The sequence below is a fragment of the Nicotiana tomentosiformis genome, chromosome 4 (genome assembly GCF_000390325.3).
Source record: "Nicotiana tomentosiformis chromosome 4, ASM39032v3, whole genome shotgun sequence".
Classification (NCBI taxonomy): Eukaryota; Viridiplantae; Streptophyta; class Magnoliopsida; order Solanales; family Solanaceae; genus Nicotiana; species Nicotiana tomentosiformis.
This window is the reverse complement of record NC_090815.1, coordinates 94,512,323-94,534,133: the sequence shown is the minus strand read 5'-3', so window position 1 is coordinate 94,534,133 and position 21,811 is coordinate 94,512,323.

Genomic DNA, 21,811 nt, shown 5'->3' with positions numbered 1-21,811 from the left:
CCTCCCAACAATTCACAAAATACATATATTCATGGTTCATAACCTCAGCTCCAAGATTAGAAGAGTTACTTACCTCGAACAAGCCAAATCCAATGTCGAACAAGCTAAACAATGCTCCAGAAATCCCATTCTGCGCGTATCAACTTCCGAACGGCTCGAATCTAGTCACAATTAATTTGATTCAGTCCACATAATTTATAGAAATTAATTCCATATCAAAATACTAATATTTTCCACAAAATTCCGAAATTACGCCCCAAAAATCACTCGTGGGGCCCACATCTTGAAATCCGACAGAAGTTACAAAATACAACAACCCATCCCATTACAAGTTCAACCATACTAATTTCACTCAATTCCGACTCCAAATCGATGTTCAAAACTCAAAAATTTGTTTTGTGACATCATAGAAATTTCCTTCTATTACTCTTGAAGATTCGATAATCTTACACCAAAAATGAAGATTAATTCATGCAATATAATCACAAGGGAGTTCAGAACACTTACCCCAAGTTGTGTGGAAATATTCCTCTCCAAAATTGCCCAAACCGAGCTCTGAAATGTCCAAAATGAGAAAAATCTCGGAACCCTCGTTTTTAACACTGCCCAGGCATTTGCGCACCTGTGGTGCCTGGGCTCGCACCTACCCATCCGCTTTTGCAGACAAAAATGCGTGCTTGCAGAAACAGCCAGCCTTCCAAAACCTCGCATCTGCGGGCTCGCAGATGCGCATTCCCCTTCGCACCTGCGGTCGCCTCACGCTAGCCCCAGTCCGTATCTGCGCCAATACCTTCGCACCTGCGGCCTCGAAGATGCGGAAAATTCCTCGCACCGGAGAGCACTGCCCAGTTCCACACTTGGCTGCTTCTGCGACATATCTCATGCATATGCGGCTTCACACATGCGATCAAAAGCTTCGCATGTGCGATCACACTAGTAGGCAGCAGCCCCAGCATTTCATTAAGTTCAAATTTGATCCGTTAATCATCCGAAACTCATCCGAGCCCCTCGGGACCCCGTCCGAACATACCAACAAGTCCCATAACATAACACGGACCTACTCGAGGACTCACAACACACATAACAACATCGAAACGAAGAATCACACCTCAATTCGAAATCATTGAACTTTGAAACTTCAAATTCTATAACTTGTGTCGAAATACATCAAATCACGTCCGATTGACCTCAAATTTTTCACACAAGTCACATTTCATATTACGGACCTATCCCAATTTCCAGAATCGGATTCCGACCCCGATATCAAAAAGTCGATCCCCCGGTAAAACTTCCCAAATTCAACTTTTGACATTTCAAGCCAAATTCCACTACGTACCTCCAAATAATTTTCCGGACACGCTCCTAAGTCCAAAATCACCATACAAAGCTATTGGAATCATCAAAACTCCATTTCGAGGTCGTTTACACATAAGTCGACATCCGGTCACTATTTTAACTTAAGCTTTAAACCTTGTAACTAAGTGTTCCAATTCATTTCAAAACCTCACCGAACCCGAACCAATTACCCCGGAAAGTCACACAACAATTGTAAAGCCTAAATTCAGTAGTAAATGGGGAAACGGGGCTGTGATACTAAAAATGACCGGTCGACTCGTTACACCTCCGCCTTGACAATATCAATAGCCACCCTATAATGACCCAACCGGTCATTTTGATTTTTTGAATCCCGTTCCCCTAAATAAAATTCCCCGTATGTGATTTTCTTAATTTATGACTTGCGGGAATGATTGGTTCGGGATTTAGAAGTGTTCGGGTTGAAATCGGAACACTTAGTTCTTTAATTTGTCTTTAAAAGGCTAAGTTTGACTTCGATCAACATTTTGAGAAAACAACCCTAGAATCGGGATTTGACGATTCCAATAGGTTCATAAGATGAATTTGAACTTGGGCGTATGTTCGAATTGGGTTTTGGATGCCCAGGAGCATTTCGACGCTTAATAGTTAAAAATCAACTATTTGAAGGCTTAATGAACTTTAAATTTGGTTTGGAGTAGGTTTTGGAGTAATTGAGGTCCATTTGGAATTCCGAGCCTGAGAATAGCTCTGTATGGTGATTTATGAGTAGTATAAGTATATTTCAGTGCGTTCGGAATAAGTTTGAAGAATTTGAAATTTTTAAGTTGAATCAATTTGGTTTCGGGTATGATTCTTATTTTTGAAGTTGTTTTACACGTTCCGAGGGTTCGAGCGAGTCTGTTTTATGATTTCAAACTTGTTGGTATGTTCGGGCGGGGCCCCGAGGGCCTCGGGTGTCAACCGGATGAGGCTCGGATCAATTTGGACTTTGGAGCAGCAGCTGAAGCTTCCAGCTTCTGCTGCAACCGCATTTGCGCTTAGCCAGCCGCAAGTGCGAAACTTGCAGGTGCGCAGAAGTGCATCGCAGATGCGGCGTACAAGTCGCAGAAGCGGACGGGGCCAACTTAGGGAGAAGCCGCATCTGCGACGCCTTTTCTGCAGATGCAGAGCCGCAGATGCGAAACTACTGCTTGGCATAATGGGTTAAAAATCGGGGCTCAGCCATTTTTGAGCCCATTTTCTCCATTCTTGGGCGATTTTGGAGCTTTGTGAGAGGGGATTTCAACTATCAACTTGAAGGTAAGTTAATTCCACACTTTTTGAGTTAAATACATAGATTATGGGTAGGTTATAACCTGTAAATTATGAAAATCAAGTGTTTAGATGAAAAACCTAGATTTGTATACAAATGAGATTTTAACCATGAAAATAGGTATTGAATTGCATGAAAATTGTATATTTGAGTTCTTGAGATTATGGGTAACATTTTCCTCTGAATTTATAGGTTATAACCTGTAAATTTTAGAAATTTGGGCCCGGGGTGAATTTTAGGAATTTTACCATTTTGGGTTGGGCAATTAATTTAATCATTTAATTTCAAAGTATTGAGCATGTATTAATTATTTTATATAACACTCGGATAGTTTCGGATTTCTCGGCACCGAATTGGGATTTTTACGCGACATTGTGCTCGGGAAGTGGACTTTGAGACAAGGTAAGTCTCTTGTCTAACCTTGCAAGAGAAAATTTACCCATAGGTAATTTTAACTAATAATTGTTGTTAATTGTAGGGGTTACGTATGCACGAGGTGACGAGAGTCCGTGCGTAGATACTAATTATGATATGTCCGGGTAGTTTTTGGACTCAAATCATGAATTACTTGTGATAATTGCATCTTTTATTTAATTAAACTATTGAAATTATATTGTAAATTGTTAGAGGATATAGTAAAAGATCGAAACTTCATATACTTGAATTTTGCGTAAATTATTTAATTGTTAATAGAAATTGTACAACCTATGTGTAAGCTTTTCAATAACTTCTCATTCAGGAGGTTCATAAGAAAATGTCCTCCTTTCTTGTGGAGCGGGCCAAATATCTCGCCAGTATAGATGTATCTATGAATTGTTCCGCATGTCCCTCGGCAGTGTACACAACACTCTAGAGGTCGTACTACCTCGGCAGAAATCGTGCCTAATAATAATAATAATAATAATTACACAATACTTTGATATTTTAATTGCAGCTTGTAAAGTTAATTGATAAAATTGGAAATTATTAAAATTTAATGAATTAATTATTTCTGTTGTTAAGGGAATTATTGTTATTAACATAAATCATGCTTATTAAATATTCTATATTTTAAAATTTATTGACCCATAGTGAGTGTCAAAGTTGACCTCTCGTCACTACTTCTTCGAGATTAGGCTTGATACTTAATGGGTACACGTTGTTTATGTACTCATGCTACGCTTGCTGCACTTTTTGTGCATGACCTGAGATAGGTGCTATCGGAGGACCTATCGGTGCGCACCCACGTTATCCAGAGGCTTAGTGGTGAGCTGCTTTTCTGAGCCATTCTGCAATAACTAGTGCCTCTTCTTGTATTTGTGTTCTGTCTATTTTATTTCAGACAGTATTTAAAATTTTGTATAATCTACTAGATGCTCATACATTTGTGACACCAGGCCTTGGCACACACACTAGTGGAATTTGGATTCAATTATTTTTCTTGGTTTTTAATTTAGCAGACCTTTCATAATTTTCTTAATTCTTGTAAGTAAGAAGAGTTCAATTACGTGGATAATTTTAAAAGAAATAATTATATGTTTAAATCACTAGTTGGCTTGCCTAGCTGTGATGTTGGGCGCATCACGCCCTATAGGAAATTGGGTTGTGACAACATAGTATCAGAGCACTAGGTTCACGTAGGTCTCACAAGTTATGATCTGGCCTAATAGAGTCTTGCAGATCGGTACGGAGACGTCTGTACTTATCCTCGAGAGGCTATAGGGTGTTAGGAAACTACCTTTCTTCATCTCCCATCGTGCAAATGATGTAAAATGATGTAATATTAAATAGATTTCTATTATTCTCTCACAGATGGTGAGAACGCGTTCTAATGAGGTTCCAGATCAGGGAAGAGCTGCTTCCCCTGTTGTTAGAGGTCGAGGCAGAGGCCGAGGGAGGGCTCCATCCCGTGGTAGGGGATGAGGACGTCCCAAAATTGTTCCAGTTATGCCACCAGTGGGTCCACCAGAGGATCCTATTATTGAGGAATAGGGCGAGATGCCCGTGGCAGAGCCAGCTCCGGTGGATTTCACGTCTACACCGAGATTCCAGGAGGTCATGGGTCGTATGTTGCGGTTCATGGACACTATGACTCACGCCGGTTTATTTCTGGTAGACCCAACCACATATCAGGCGGGCGGGGGAGCACAGACCCCTACCATACAGGCTCATGGGTAGGCAGCTGCTGTACACTAGACCCAGGGTGCACTACCCATGGATGGAGCCCAGCCAGTGGCAACAGCTACACCTGAGCCCGGACCAGTTGCGGTCGCCGAGCCGCAAAAGCTATTGGACAGATGGAATAGACTACATCCTCCTGTCTTTGGGGTGAGCTACATGAGGATCCCCAAGACTTAATTTATCGGTGCAGGGACAGACTGTACTACATGAGGATATTGGAATCTCATGGGGTAGACTTTACTACTTTTCAGCTGGAAGGCAGAGTCCGTATATGGTGGAAGTCTTATATTCTTAGAAGACCAATAGATTCTCCTTCCATGACTTGGGACAGGTTCACCCGTATTTTCCTGGACAAGTATATTCTACCCTCCCAGAGGGAAGAGTTGCGGTTTCAGTTTGAGCAGCTCCAGCAGGGTAAGATGTTAGTGACCGATTATGAGGTGAGGTTCTCTGAGTTATCTCGCCATGCACTTATGATACTCCCTACTGATGCGGAGAGAGTGCGGAGGTTTGTTGCGGGCTTACATACTGGCATTCAGGCCACTATGGCCCGAGAGGTTGAGATGGGGACTTCTTATGAGTTGGTTGTGGACATAGCCCGACGTATTGATAGTGTGCGTTAGCGTAGCTGAGATCAAGTTATGAGGGATAAGTCATTTAGATATTCTGGAGAGTTTAGAGGTGCTCCGTCTGGGGGTAGAGTTTAGTTCGTGAGAGGGCAGTCCAACAGGCCCCCATATCCAGTACCACCGCCACACCAGTGTGCCCCAGTGCGACCTTATTTTAGTGTTATGCCAGAGAATTCTTATCGCCCATCCGCTATTCAGGGTTCTTCCATTGGGTATTCAGGTCACGAGGGTCAGACTTCTAGTCAGCAGCCCATCGCTCCGAGAGGTTGTTACGAGTGCTGGGATTTCAGTCACATGCAGAGATACTGCCGCAGGCTTCGGGGTAGACCAGTGCAGCAGGGTCAGAAGCTTATGATTACCGCACCAGTTGCTCCACCATCTGTCCGACCACCCAGAGGTGGAGGGCAGGTGGGTAGGGGTCGTCCTAGAGGTGGAGGCCAGCCAGTTGGCGCTCCAGCTCGGTTCTATGCTTTTTTGGCTAGACCAGATGCAGAGGTCTCAGATGTCGTGATTAAAGGTATTATTTCTGTTTGCGGTAAAGATGCCTCTGTATTATTTGATCTAGGATTTATGTATTCATATGTGTCATCTCTATTTGCTCATTTCCTGGGTGTTTCTCGAGAGTCCTTGAGTACTCCTGTTTATATGTCCACTCCTGTGGGCGATTTTGTTGTTGTGGATCAGATCTATCGGTCCTGTGTTGTTACATTATGTGGTTATGAGACTAGAGCAGATCTTCTGTTTCTTGATATAACCGACTTTGAGATCATCCTGGGCATGGACTGGCTATCCCCATATCATGATGTCCTAAATTTCCATGCTAAGACTGTTACTTTGGCAATGCTGGAACTACCTAGGTTGGAGTGGAAGGGTTCGTTTGTCAGCGCATCTAATTAGGTTATTTCCTTTCTAAAAGCGCGACACATGGTCAAAAAGGGTTGTTTGGCTTATCTAGCCTATGTTCGGGATACTACTGCAGAGACTCTGACTATTGATTCAGTGCCTGTAGTTCGGGAGTTCTTCGATGTATTTCCTTCAGATCTTCCAAGCATGCCACCAGATCGTGATATTGATTTTTGTATTTATTTAACTCCAGATACCCAGCCTATATCTATCCCACCATATCACATGGCTCCAAAAGAATTGAAGGAATTGAAAGAACAACTTGAGGACCTACTAGCCAAAGGATTCGTCATACCGAGTGTATCTCCTTGGGGTGCACCGGTATTATTTGTGAAGAAAAAGAATGGAACTATGCGAATGTGTATTGACTATCGTCAACTGAACAAAGTCACCATTAAGAACAAGTACCCATTGCCACGTATTGATGATCTATTTGACCAGTTGCAGGGTGCTAGGGTGTTTTCAAAGATCGACTTGAGGTCGAGGTACCACCAGTTGAAGATTCGGGATTTGGATGTTCCGAAGACTGCTTTCCGGACTAGATATGGTCATTATGAATTTCTGGTGATGTCTTTCGGTTTGACTAATGCCCCGGTGGCATTTATGGATTTGATGAATAGGGTATTCAGGCCATATATTGATTCATTTGTCATTGTCTTCATTAATGACATTCTGATCTACTCGCGCAATTAAGGAGGAGCACGAGCAGCATATGAGAGTGGTGCTTCAGACGTTGCGAGAACAAAGGCTTTATGCTAAGTTCTCCAAATATGAGTTTTGGCTAGATTCTGTAGCATTTTCGGGGCATATTGTATCGGGCGAGGGCATTAAAGTTGATCCCAAAAATATCGAGGCAGTTCAAAAATGGCATCGTCCCACTTCGGCGATTGAGATCAGGAGTTTCCTAGGTTGAGCATGTTATTATTGTTGATTTATGGAGGGATTTTCATCTATTGCAGCACATTTGACCAAATTAACCCATAAGGGTGCTCCGTTCCGATGGTCCGATGATTGTGAGGTGAGCTTTCAGAAGCTCAAGACAGCATTGACTACCGCACCGGTGTTAGTGTTGCCTTCCGATTCGGGGATGTATACAGTGTATTGTGATGCTTCACACGTTGGTTTGGTTTGTGTATTAATGCATGAAGGCGAGTTATTGCATATGCCTCACGTCAGCTGAAATCCCACGAGAAGAACTACCCCGTACATGATCTGGAGTTAGCTGCCATTGTTCATGCTCTTATGATTTGGAGGCATTATCTTTATGGGGTGTCTTGTGAAATTTACACTGATCATCGCAGTTTGCAGCATTTGTTCAAGCAGAGGGACCTAAATTTGAGGCAGCGTAGATGGCTTGAGTTACTAAAAGAATATGATATTACTATCCTGTATCATCCGGGCAAGGAAAATGTGGTTGCAGACGCCTTGAGTATGGGTAGTATGGCTTTCATTTCAGCAGAGAAGAGGCCATTAGTTTTGTATATTCAGTCCTTGGCTAACATACTTGTGAGGCTGGATATTTCAGAGCACAGCCGAGTTCTTGTATGTGTAGTGGCCCCGTCTTCGCTATTTGAGCATATCAAGGCTCGCAAGTATGATGATCCACACTTAATGGTTCTTCGAGAAACGGTATTAAGGGGTGGAGCCAAGGAAGTTACTATTGGCGCGGAGGGTGCTCTGCGACTCCAGGATCATCTATGTGTTCCTAATATGGATAGACTGAGGAAAAAGATTCTAGAGGAGGCACACAGTTCTTGGTAATCTATTCATCCAGGTGCTACGAAGATGTATCGTAACCTGAGGCAGCATTATTAGTGGCGGAGGATGAAGAAGGACATAGTTGAGTATGTAGTTGGGTGTCTAAATTGCAGCAAGTTAACTACGAGCACCAGAGACCAGATGACCTACTTCAGGAGATGACAATACCAGAGTGGAAATGGGAACGCATTACTATGGACTTTGTAGTTGGGTTGCCGCGGACCTTGCGGAAGTTTGATACAGTCTGGGTCATCATCGACAGGTTGACCAAGTCGGCACACTTCATTCCAGTCGTGACTACATACACTTCAGAGAGATTGGCTCAAATTTATATTCAGGAGATAGTTTGGTTTACTTCACATTTTTGGAGAGAATTACAGAGTGAAATGGGGGCCCGTATAGAGCTCAGCACAGCCTTTCATCCGCAGACCGATGGGCAGTCGGAGCGGACAGTTCAGATTTTGGAGGATATGCTCAGGGCATGTATGATTGACTTTGGAGGTCAGTGGGATTTTTTCTTGCCTTTGACCAAGTTTGCTTATAAAAATAGTTACCAATCCAGCATCGAGATGGCTTTGCTTGAGGCTTTATATGGTCGGCGATGTCGTTCGCCCATCGGATGGTTTGAGCCTGGTGAGGCTAAGTTATATGGTACTGATTTGGTGAAGGATGCCTTGGAAAAGGTAAAGTTGATTCAGGAACGACTTTGTACAGAAGAGTAATGCAGATCAGAAAGCGCGTGATTTATCCTTTATGGTGGATGAAAAAGTTCTCTTGAATGTTTCGCCGATGAAGGGAATCATGAGATTTGGGAAAAAGAGAAAGTTGAGCCCAAGGTTTATAGGACCATTTGAGGCGTTGAGACGAGTTGGGGAGTTTTCTTATGAGCTTGCTTTGCCTCCCAGTCTATCGGGAGTTCATCCAATTTTCCATGGATCTATGCTCCGGAAGTATCACGCTGACCTATCACATGTGTTAGATTTCAACACAGTTCAACTAGATAAGAGCTTGGGTTATGAAGGGGAGTCAGTTGCCATTGTTGATAAATAGGTTCACTAGTTGAGGTCCAAGAAGATTTCTATGGTAAACGTCCAGTGGAGGGGCCAACCAGCCGAGGAAGTGACTTGGGAGGCTGAGGAGGACATGCGGAGCTCACACTTATTCAGCACTCCAAATATAATTCTAAACTCGTTCGAGGTCGAACATTTGTTTAAGAGGTGGAGAATGTAATGACCCAACCGGTCAATTTGACTTTTAGAACCCCGTTCCCCTAAATAAAACTCCCCGTATGTGCTTTTATTAATTTATGACTTGCGGGGATAGTTGGTTTGGGATTTGGCAGTGTTCGGGTTGAAATCGGAACACTTAGTTCTTTAATTTGGCTTTAAAAGGCCAAGTTTGACTTCGGTCAACATTTTGATAAAACAACCCCGGAATCGGGATTTGACGATTCCAATAATTTCGTATGATAATTTTGGACTTGGGCGTATGTTCGAATCAGGTTTTGGACGACCCGGGAGCGTTTCGGCGCTTAATAGTGAAAAAACAACTATTTGAAGGCTTAATGTAATTTAAATTTGATTTGGAGTAGGTTTTGGAGTAATTGAGGTCCGTTTGGAATTTCGAGCCTGAGAATAACTTCGTATGGTGATTTAAGACTTGCACGCAAAATTTGGTGTCATTCTGAGTAGTATTAATATATTTCGGCGCGTTTGGAGTAAGTTTGAAGAATTTAAAATTTCTAAGTTGAATCAATTTGGTTTGGGGTATGATTCTTAGTTTTAATGTTGTTTTACACGTTCTGAAAGTTCGAGCGAGTCCGTTTTATGATTTCAAACTTGTTGGTATGTTCGGGCGGGGCCTCGGGTGTCAACCGGACGAGGCTCGGATCAATTTCGGACTTTGGAGCAGCAGCTGAAGCTTCCAGCTTCTGCTGCAACCGCACTTGCGCTTGGCCAGTCGCAGGTGCGAAGCTCGCAGGTGCGTGGAGGACACCGCAGAAGCGGAAGGGGCGCAGATGCCCAGGTACAAGCCATAGAAGCACATCGCATATGCGACGTACAAGTCGCAGAAGCAGACGGGGCCGGCTTAGGGGGAAGCCGCATCTGCGACGCCTTTTTCGCAGATGCGGAGCCGCAGAAGCAACTTGCGAGCCGCAGATGCGAAACCACTACTTGACAGAATGGGTTACAAATCGGGGCTCATCCATTTTTGAGCCCATTTTCTCCATTCTTGGGTAGGGCTGGCAAGTGGGCCGGTCCCGGGCCTAAACGGGCCAAGTGGGCCTGTCCAAACGGTCCCGGGCCGGTCCCAAATTAAACGGGCCAAACGGGTCTGGGCTAAACGGGCTTTTTGTAAGGAGCGGCCCAGGACCGGGACCGGGACCGTTTGGTCCCGGGCTAAACGGGCTAAGTGGGCCCAACATATATATATATATATATATATATATATATATATATATTTTTAAAATAATTAAATAGATATTAGAGACAAAAGGATGTTAAAAAACATATCTAAGGCAATTCTTTATAAATTTTATTATTGAATTGTGACCTAAATTTTATTTAACATCCTAAATTTTAATATTCAATATTTAATATCGAATATATATATATATATATATATATATATATATATATATATACGGTATTGATTTGGTGATATCTTCTATATATACATCTTATTTACTATATATAAGATATCTTCTATCATTCCATATTTATACTAGCTAAAAAGTACCATACTTTGGTCATTTCATGTTACTACTAAAAAGTATATATATACTAAGTGTATAGTATATAAGCTATATAAGATGTACATATAGTATAGTACAACTTATATAGTTTATATACTATATATATACATATCGATATATATATATATATATATATATATATATATATATATATATATGCTTATATATTATACACTTAGTAACAATAAAGTAAACAATAGTGCAATTATAGAAGAAAATTAGAGAGAGATTGTGATAGATTGATAATTTTGTAAGAAAAAATGAAAGAATGATTGGGTATTTATATTTGAAAATAGGGAAAAAGTGTAATTATAAAATATTTGGGATTAAAACAAAGTTTGAGGGGTTAAATGACTATTTTATAAATAGCCAACGGCTATTTTTGACAGCCCAACGGCTATATTTTTTTTTAAAAATATAGCCATTGGGACCGTTTGTCCCGCTAAGGGACCGATCCGGTCCCGGTCCCGGGCCGGTCCCGGTCCCTGGCGGGCCCAAATCATAGGACCGGCCCACGAGATCGGCTCGGGCCCACTAAAACCGAGCTAAACGGTCCTGGCCCGCGATCCCGGGCCTGGACCGGCCCACTTGTCACCCTTATTCTTGGGCGATTTTGGAACTTTTTGAGAGGTGATTTCAACTAGCAACTTGAAGGTAAGTTAATTCCACACAGTTTGAGTTAAATACATAGATTATGGGTAGATTATAACCTGTAAATTGTGAAAATCAAGGGTTTAGATGAAAAACTTAGATTTGTATAAAAATGAGATTTTAACCACGAAAATGGGTATGGAATTGGATGGAAATTGTATATTTGAGTTCTTGAAATTATGGGTAACGTTTTTCTCCAAACTTTTCTGGAATCCGGGCACGTGGGCCCAGGGTAAATTTTAAAAAATTTACCATTTTAGGTTGGGTAATTAATTTAATCATCTAATTTCGAAATATTGAGCATATATTAATTATTTTATATAACATTTGGATAGTTTCGGATTTTTCGGCATCGAATTAGAATTTTTACGCGACATTGTGCTCGGGAAGTGGACTTTGAGACAAGGTAAGTCTCTTGTCTAATCTTGTAAGAGGGAATTTACCCCATATGTAATTTTAACTAATAATTATTGTTAATTGTGGGGGCTACGTACGCACGAGGTGACGAGAGTCCGTGCGTAGCTACTAATTACGATATGTCCGGGTAGTTTTAGGACTCAAATCATGAATTACTTGTGATAATTGCATCTTTTATTTAATTAAACTATTGGAATTATATTGTAAATTGTTAGAGGATATAGTAAAAGATCGAAACCTCATATACTTGAATTTTGTGTAAATTATTTAATTGTTAATAGAAAATGTACAACCTATATGTAAGCTTTACAATAACTTCTCATTCCGGAGATTCATAAGAAAATGTCCTCCTTTCTTGTGGAGCAGGCCAAATGCCTCGGCAGTATAAATGCATCTATGGATCGTGTCGCACGTCCCTCGGCAGTGTACACGACACTCTGGATCGGGTTGTACGACCTCGGCATAAATCGTGCCTAATAATAATAATTACACAATACTTTGATATTTTAATTGTAGCTTGTAAAGTTAATTGATAAAATTGGAAATTATTGAAATTTAATGAATTAATTATTTCTGTTGTTAAGGGAATTATTGTTATTCACATAAATCATGCTTATTAAATATTCTATATTTTAAAATTTATTGACCCATAGTGAGTGTCAAAGTCGACCTCTCGTTATTACTTCTTCGAGATTAGGCTTGATACTTAATGGGTACACGTTGTTTATGTACTCATGCTACGCTAGCTGCACTTTTTGTGCAGGACCTGAGACAGGTGCTATCGGAGGACCTATCGGTGCGCACCCACGTTATCCAGAGGCTTAGTGGTGAGCTGCTTTTCTGAGCCATTCTGCAGCAACTAGTGCCTCTTCTTGTATTTGTATTCTGTCTATTTTATTTCAGACAGTATTTAGAATTTTTTATAATCTACTAGATGTGCATACATTTGAGACACCAGGTCCTGGCACACACACTAGTGGAATTTGAATTCAATTATTTTTCTTGGTTTTTAATTTAGCAGACCTTTCATATTTTTCTTAATTCTTGCAAGTAAGAAGAGTTTAATTACTTGGATAATTTTTTAAAGAAATAATAATATGTTTAAATCACTAGTTAGCTTGCCTAGCTGTGATGTTGGGCACCAACACGCCCTATAGGAAATTGGGTCGTGACACACCCTTATCGCTCCTATAGCCACCCTTATCGCTCCGTATAATAGCCACCCTTATCACTCCGCTCAGACAATATCTCAACACACATAACCACAGTGAAATTCCACCCTTATACCCACATAATATCAATAGTGAAATGCCACCCTTATATCCTCATAATAATAACTCAAATCACACAACAATTTACATAGAATATTATCACGACAACACAACACAATCAATTCCTATCACAATTTGCACAATAACCACAACCAATTCCAATTATATAGTAAAATCAATAAATTTATCAAAAATAGCCCAAGGCTCCACACAACGTATATAAAACCTCAGAAACAATCAACAGAGATAGAAAATACTCAGTATAGGGCAATATTTTTATTAATCCGAATTCTTGATAATTATATTAGCGTCTCAGTTTAAGCTTAGTTCATTAATTATTTGCAGATCGAAAATCCATAATATAATTATTTCCAGAAAATATCAAATTAGCAAACTCACGGAATTTACATAGATATTCAAGTAACAATCGCATCAAATTATCATATAAAAATAAATTCAACAAACAAGGATTTAGGCATGGCAAATAGATGATTTAATAAATGCCAACAATTATCCAATTTACCACACAATAATGCCTAAGACTTTAACTCAATAAAATTTTCACATATAAGCCCGTGTACGTACTCGTCACCTCGCGTACACTGCTTTTCGCATTTCACAAATAGCACATAAGACTCGATGCCTAAGGGTTAATTTTTTCCACTCAAGGTTAGGCAAGATACTTTCCTTTTTGAAGTTAGGCCGATATTCCAAAATTGCCTTCTTGCTTGAATTGATCTCCGGACAGCTCAAATCTATCCAAATTAATTCAATTCAGTCAATACTAGTTATAGGAATTAATTCCATATGAAAATACTAAGTTTCCAACAAAATCCAAAATTTAACTAAAAAATCGTCTGTGGGGTCCGCGTCTCGGAATCCGAGGAAACTCATAAAATCCGACAACCTATTCAATTGCAAGTCCACCCATACCAATTTTATCAAATTCCGATAATAACTCGACCTCCAAATCTAAAATTTTCGTTCTTGAAAAGTTTTACAAAAATCTTGATTTGTTCCATTAAATCCGAAATAAATGATGAATATAACCATGGATTTATGAAATATAATCACTTTTGGATATAGGACATTTACTCAAGTCGAAGTCGTGAAGAAATCCTCAAAATTGCCCAAGAACCGTGCTCCAAAAATTTAAAACGAAATGACTATTTTTGGTCCTTAAGTTTCTGCCCATCCGTCACTAAAAGTCCATTTTTCGTCACTAAAAATCCACACCAGAACTTTCTTGCACCAGCAGTTATGTTTTTCACTAAAAAGGCTCTAACTCCATCATACGGACTCAGAATTCGACGATTCTTGTTCCTATGAGTCACAAATAATAATACAAACCTAGTCATTTAATCAAAACTCAATTCAGAGCTCATTTTCTCAATGAGATACCAATTTCGCTCGTTAAATAATTAACTCATATTTCGCGCTAAAAACTCAATCGCGACTTGATGAAATTAGACCAAACTTTCCAGATCACTCCTATAATTCATTATAAAAATCCAAGAAGTCTCGAAATCGACTTTATATCTCTAGAACTAAAAATGGACCTTTGGATCATTATATGCTTATGTTGAAAACATCAAACTCTTCCAAAACTCTTTCCCGACAGCCTGTAGTGTATCAACCATAACTTCTTGTACTCATCTCCAACTGCCAAACGGTTTAAATTTTTACAAACTGGATACAAAGGGCTACAACTTTCATATTTTACAGTACCAGCTTCAGTCAATCAATCATAACTTTTTGTACAAATGTCTGAATGATGAATGGTTTTTCATTTTGGAAACTAGAATCAAAGGGCTACAACTTTTATGTTTGGATAATTTCCAGATTCCTTATAGATTTCTAGATATAAGCTTCCAAAGTTAGCTCTACGCATAAGAAATTGCGCACATTGTTGTCAAAAATAAACCAGCAGTTAAAAATGATCCGAAACCACTCTGAAACTCACCCGAGACCCTCGGGGACCTTAACCCAATACACCAACAAGTCTTAAAATATTATATGAACTTAGTTGAAACCTTAAATCACATAAAACAACGCTAAAACCACGAATCATACCCCAATTCAAGCTTAAGGTGCTTAAGAATTTCCAACTTCTACATTCGATGCCGAAACCTAGCAAATCAATTCCGATTGACCTCAAATATTCCACACATGTAACAAATGGCATAACGGATCTATAAAAATTTTCGGAATTAGATTCCGACTCCGATAACAAAAAGCCAACTCCCCGGTCAAACCTCCTAAAAATTCAACTTTCGCCATTTCAAGCAAAATTTCACTACGAACTTCCAAAAAAATTTCGGACACACTCCTAAGTTCAAAATCACCATACGGAGCTATTGAAATTATTAAAACTCCATTTCGGGTTCGTTTGTACATAATTCACCATCCGGTCAATTATTTCAACTTAAGCTTCCAAAACAAGAATTGTTCTTTCAATTAAATCTTGAATCATCCGAAAACCAAACTTGACCACCCTCGCAAGTCATAATACATATTTCAAAGCTGCTCGAGACCTTAAGCCACTGAACAGAACGTAAATTCTTAAAACAACAAGTCGGGTCGTTACCTATATATACATACACTTCGTTATACTACTTTAACTATATATAGCTTGTTATAGTATATGTTAGTGTATTCATATATATATATATATATATATATATATATATACGCACTTCATTGTACTACTTTAACTATATATATAGCATGTTATAGTATATGTTATTGTATTCATTATTTGTATTATAAAATAAAGTATTAACGGATTATATTTATATTATTTAGATAGTAAATATTAACGTGATTCAAAAATTTGATCATGTTTGACCTATTAACTCGTTTACTTAATGCTAATAACTTATTGCGTTTCTTTAATTTGTGATCCATATATATACATGTCAAAGATGTTTAGTATTAATTCTTCTATATTTCATTCATTCATCACTAATAATGCATGACATAGATTACTTGACATAGGTCGAGACGTTTTTTTTTTAATATTCATCGATATAGGTCGAAACGTTTTTGTTTTTAATATTCATCGATGCATCTAAGTAAGTTATAAGTCGATGAATCAATTTACAAATAAATATATTTGATGATGATCAATTATATATACTAATTAGATTATTGCTTCTTCACAAGTCTATCCCCAAAAGAACCCGACCCTGTGGCCCTAGCACTTCGTGTTCTTATATATATGCGGCTACACCTCTCTCTCTCTCTCTCTCTCTCTCTCTCTCTCTCTATATATATATATATATATATATATATATATATATATATATATATATATATATATATATATATATATATACACACACACACACACACACACTTCGTTGTACTACTTTAACTATATATAGCTTGTTATAGTATATGTTAGTGTATTCATTATATGTATTACAAAATAAAGTGTTAACGGAATACATTTATACTATTTAGATAGTAAATATTAAAGTGATTCAAAAGTTTGACCATGTTTGACCTAATAACCGACCAACTTTGGTCGGTTATTTTTCAGAAAATAAAATATACCAACCAAAGTTGGTCGATAATCAAAAGGCTGCTTTGACTAAGCAAATATAACCACTTCGGTCAAATATTTGGCCAATATACTGTAATGACCCGGCTGGCCGTTTTGAGTATTACAACCCTGCTTCCTCATTTACTACTCAAATTATACTTTACAGTTGTTGTGTGACTTGCCGGGGTAAGTGGTTCGGGTCCAGCGAGGTTTTGGAAGGAATTGGAACACTTAGTTCCAAGGTTTAAAGCTTAAGTTAAAATAGTGACCGGATGCGGACTTATGTGTAAACGACCTCGGATTCGAATTTTGATGATTCCAATTGCTCTGTATGGTGATTTTGGACTTAGGAGTGTGTCCGGAAAATTATTTGGAGGGCTGTAATAATATTGGCTTGAATTGCCGAAAGTTGAATTTTTGGGAAGTTTGACCAGGGGTTTGACTTTTTGATATCGGGGTCAGAATCTGATTCCGGAAATTTGAATAGGTCTGCAATGTGAAATGTGACTTGTGTGCAAATTTTGAGGTCAATCGGACGTGATTTGATAGGTTTTGGCGTCGTTTGTAGAATTTGAAAATTTAGAAATTTATTAGGCTTGAATCCGTGTGTAGTTCATATTTTTGAGGTTGTTAGGTATGATTTGAGGCCTCGAGTAGGTTCATGTTATGTTATGGAACTTGTTGGTATGTTCGGACGGGGTCCCGAGGGCCTCGGGTGAGTTTCAGATGGTTAACGGATTGATTTTTGAATTTGGAAGACTACTGGAACTGAAGCCTTCTGGTGTAATCGCACCTGCGGAAAAGTAGTCGCAGGTGAGAGCTCGCAAGTGCGAGCAGGGGTGCACTGAAGCAAGATGCGCAGGTGCGGAAGGTGCTTCGCAGGTGCGGAATCGCACCTGCACAAGAAGGAGCGCAGATGCGGGCAGAGGGCTGTGAGGCATTGGTCGCAGGTGCGAGGGAAAATTCCACACCTGCGTAAGCGTAGATGCGGACGGATGCGCGCAGAAGCGAAAACTGGGCAGGCGAGTAGAGTTCGCAAATGCGACGTTTTGCTTGCACAAGCGGATGCGCAGGTGCGCAAATCTTGTCCGCAGATGCGGAAATCGGTGGGGCAGAACCTTAAATTCGAGGGTTCGACATTTTCACCCATTTTTCGGATTTTGGAGCTCGGGTTGGGCGATTTTGGAGAGGAAATTTTCCACACAACTTTGGGTAAGTGTTCTTAACTCCCTTGTGTTTATATTCCATGAATTAATCTTCATTTTTGGTGTAAGATTATTGAATCTTCAAGAGAAATAGAAGGAGATTTCTATAATGTCACAAAATGAATTTTTCAAGTTTGAATACCGATTTGGAGTCGGATTTGAGTGAAATTAGTATGGTTGAACTTGTAATTGGATGAGTTATCGTATTTTGTGAGTTTCGTCAGATTTTAAGATGTGGGCCCCACGGGTATTTTTGGGGGCGTAATTTCGGATTTATGGAACATATTAGCATTTTGATATGGAATTAATTCTTATAAATTGTGTGGACTAAGTCAAATTATTGCGACTAGATTCGAGCCATTTGGAAGTTGATATGCGCAGAATGGAATTTCTAGAGCATTGCTTAGCTTGCTCGACATTGGATTTGGCCTGTTCGAGGTAAGTAACTCTTCTAATCTTGGAGTTGAGGGTATGAACTCTGAATATATGTATTTTGTGAATTGTGGGAAGGTGACGCACATGCTAGGTGATGGGCGTATGGGCGTGCACTATATAAATTGTGACATAATTATTTCTGTGGAATTTGTAGTTAAATAATCTTGGCATTTTCCATGCAGTTTTATGAGTTAAAGATATTGGGCTGAAAAGCATATTAAAAATCATGTTGAGGCTATGTGCCAGTATTATTGGGACCCCCAGAGGTTATATTGCTGTGAATTATTTGTTTTAAATTGAAAATTCATACTCAGTGAGGCCGAGGGCCTGATTTGTGAGGATATTTATGGGATCGGGCTGCACGCCGCAGCATGTTTGATATCGGCCGAGGGCCTGATTGTGAGGATGAGTGTGGATCGGGGCTGCCCTCATGCAGCATACTTTATTATTATAGCAGGTGAGTTATCCATGCAGCACGTGAGTTGTCCTTGCAGATTATAGCGCTTGGGCTGAAGGAGCCCCTCCGGAGTCTGTACACACCCCCAGTGAGCGCAGGTACCTACTGAGTGCGAGTGCCGAGTGCTGAGTGACTGGGAGGCATGAGTGATTGTGAGGTATGCCCGAGTGGCAAGAGTGATTGTGAGGTATGCTCGAGTGGCACGAGTGACTGTGAGGTTTCCCCGAGGGCCTGATTATAATTTTATCACTGAGTTGCATCGCATTGGCATGCACACATGACATACAGGCATAGAGATGTATTTTCTCGTGCTGTACTACATCACATCATTCATGATTTTTCACACATTTTTGACAGATTTGCATAGTGATGCATTTGTTTTACACAGGTTATCTAGAAGGAAAATGAAACATCTTATTTATTATTGAAAAGATTTTGGGAGAAATATATTGTTTTCAAACTATTCATATTATTGGCAACTTAAGGAAACGATTTGGGTTTTTACTGAGGTATTTGAAACAAAGAACTATTATTTTTGAAATCATGATTTGGTTGAGAATTTTATCCCTGATTTACTTCTGGCATTATTTTCTTTATGTTGTTATGGATTGTTGTGGACTATTGGTTTTGGACCCGACCATGGTGGAAGCTCGTCACTACTTTCAACCTACGGCTAGGTTTGTTACTTACTCAGTACATGGGGTCTGTTGTACTGATACTACACTTCTGCACATTACGTGCAGATGTTGGTTGTTGTTGTTGCTGTGCTCGAAGGTTTCGGGATTTGAAGATGTACCTGTGTTCCTGTTGTAGCTGCCTCTTGTTCAGGGTAGCCTTAGATTTATAAAAGCTCTGTTTATGTATTATTCAAACAGATTATGTATTTATTTCATTTTCGCTTTGTATACTCTATTCTTAGAAGCTCATGATTTGTTCTACCAGTTTTTAGGGATTGTATAAGATCAGGATCTTTATTAACTTAAATTTCTTTAAATAATTATCATTGAAATTGGTTAGTTGGTAATTTGCTTACCTAACGGGATGGGTTAGGTGCCATCATGACTAGTTGGATTTTGGGTCGTGACAAGGTGGTATCAGAGCTCTAGGTTCATAGGTTCTACAAGTCATGAGCAAGTGTCTAGTAGAGTCTTGCGGATCGGTATGATGACGTCCATACTTATATTCGAGAGGCTACAGGGAATTTAGGATATATACTTCCCATCTTTCTTTCCTTATCGTGCGAGATTGATTCAGCTTGAAATATAACTCTTTGAATTCCTTCCACGTATTCGTATGCGCACATGAGTGTCAAGAGAATGATTACGAGCTTAGTGGATGATTCAGGGTAGTTTTATGGTTGGCGTTGCATGAGTTTGAGAAGAAATTTCGTTGAACTGACTGTAGCATTATGACAGTAATAGAGTATTGGTATTGTGAGTTATGGAATATTTTAATCTATGGCTTTGAGCCAAGTGGGGGAGTATGCTATTGATAATTCAATTTCATGATTATATGTAAAGGTTTAGTTTTGGGCTAAGGCATACTGGTGGGTTAGTTATGACTTGTAGAAGTTGAGATCGAGGATGACTCGAATAAGGAAATTCCTGGTTAAGGATTATATTGCATGTATGCGTAGATGAAATTCGTGGGATGAGCGAGTTATTATTGGTGAATGATGTAGTGTGCACAGAGTATGAATTTGATATGTGATGTTAAAGTAGAGTTACTTCTTTGAGTGTTGTGGAGCTAATGGGGCACGTGTCTTTTGGCCCATTTGGGCAGTGCAATTAGATTTGAGTAAAGTGGGTGACTCCCGAGAAAATTCCAGTGGGTTTGAGAAATATATATATCAATTGAGAATGTTTCCGGACTTGTGAGTGGATAAAATCTGAGATTTGTGTTTGATGGTGCCTGGACTTGCGGAAATTTTATATGACTATGGATTCTACATTTTTGTATAAGAAGGTAAGAAGAACAATTTCAAATTCACATAAGGTATTCTCAGAGTGAGTGTTATAATTGCAGTATTTTTGAAGGTACTTAAGAAGAATACAATTGTTTAAGGGCCGTAGGGCGTTGTGGTTCTATGCTAGGGTTCGTGGGGTGAATTGTGGTTAAAGATCGTGGTGTTTTAGCAAGGAGAAGTATCAATCTGAAAACAGATTCGGAAGGGACTCGGAGAAATTAGGACAACTGGGTAGTAGACTGGACCAGTATGGTAATGGTATGATCGGTCCTTTGGGTAGTTACGATGTGGTAAGACTTTGCTGATGTTTTGGTGGCAATATTCTTGGGTTTGGTGACCTACATGGTTTGGTCGAGTTAGAGGAATTTTGTTCTAAGGGATTGATTATGTGCAAATGGATTCCAAAGTATTCTTGATGGTTTCTACCGGTGTGGAGAACGTGTTGTGTATTGTGGTTTCCTCCTGGAAAGAAGCAAGAGAAAGGTTTCTAACTAAAATGGTATGTAAATTATTGGTGACTCAAAGTTGATAATAAGATTCTTGTGCTTTTCACATGATGGCAAGATAGATGTTATGTGTTGTACGAAAGCTAGATTTACATGTACAAGGTGACAGTTAAGACTTGAAGAGAAGGCAACGAATGTTGGACAACACGGTCAGTTTCAAATATGTTGATGAATGTTATAACTACTCGGTAATTCCTGATAAGGGTGCGCATTTCAGAAGGCGTGTTGTATTTTGACTTACGGATGTATAAATTAGTGTTGCAGTACTCACATGGTTGATAGACTGCTGATATTCAAATTTTGCCAAGTGACACGGAAGAACTTTTAAAGTATTTCTCGTGGGATGATCGTGTATGAGAGAGGTGTTAGGCATTCGGGCAGTAGATGGAATCAAATATGGTGATTCGAGTGTTCTATGGATTTAGATATTGGGAGTTCTCAGGAGTAGATTGTTTTATGGTTGTGGACTGTGAAGTCGTGGCCGGAGCTAGCCAGATGATAGGATGTATTATGAATCAGTCG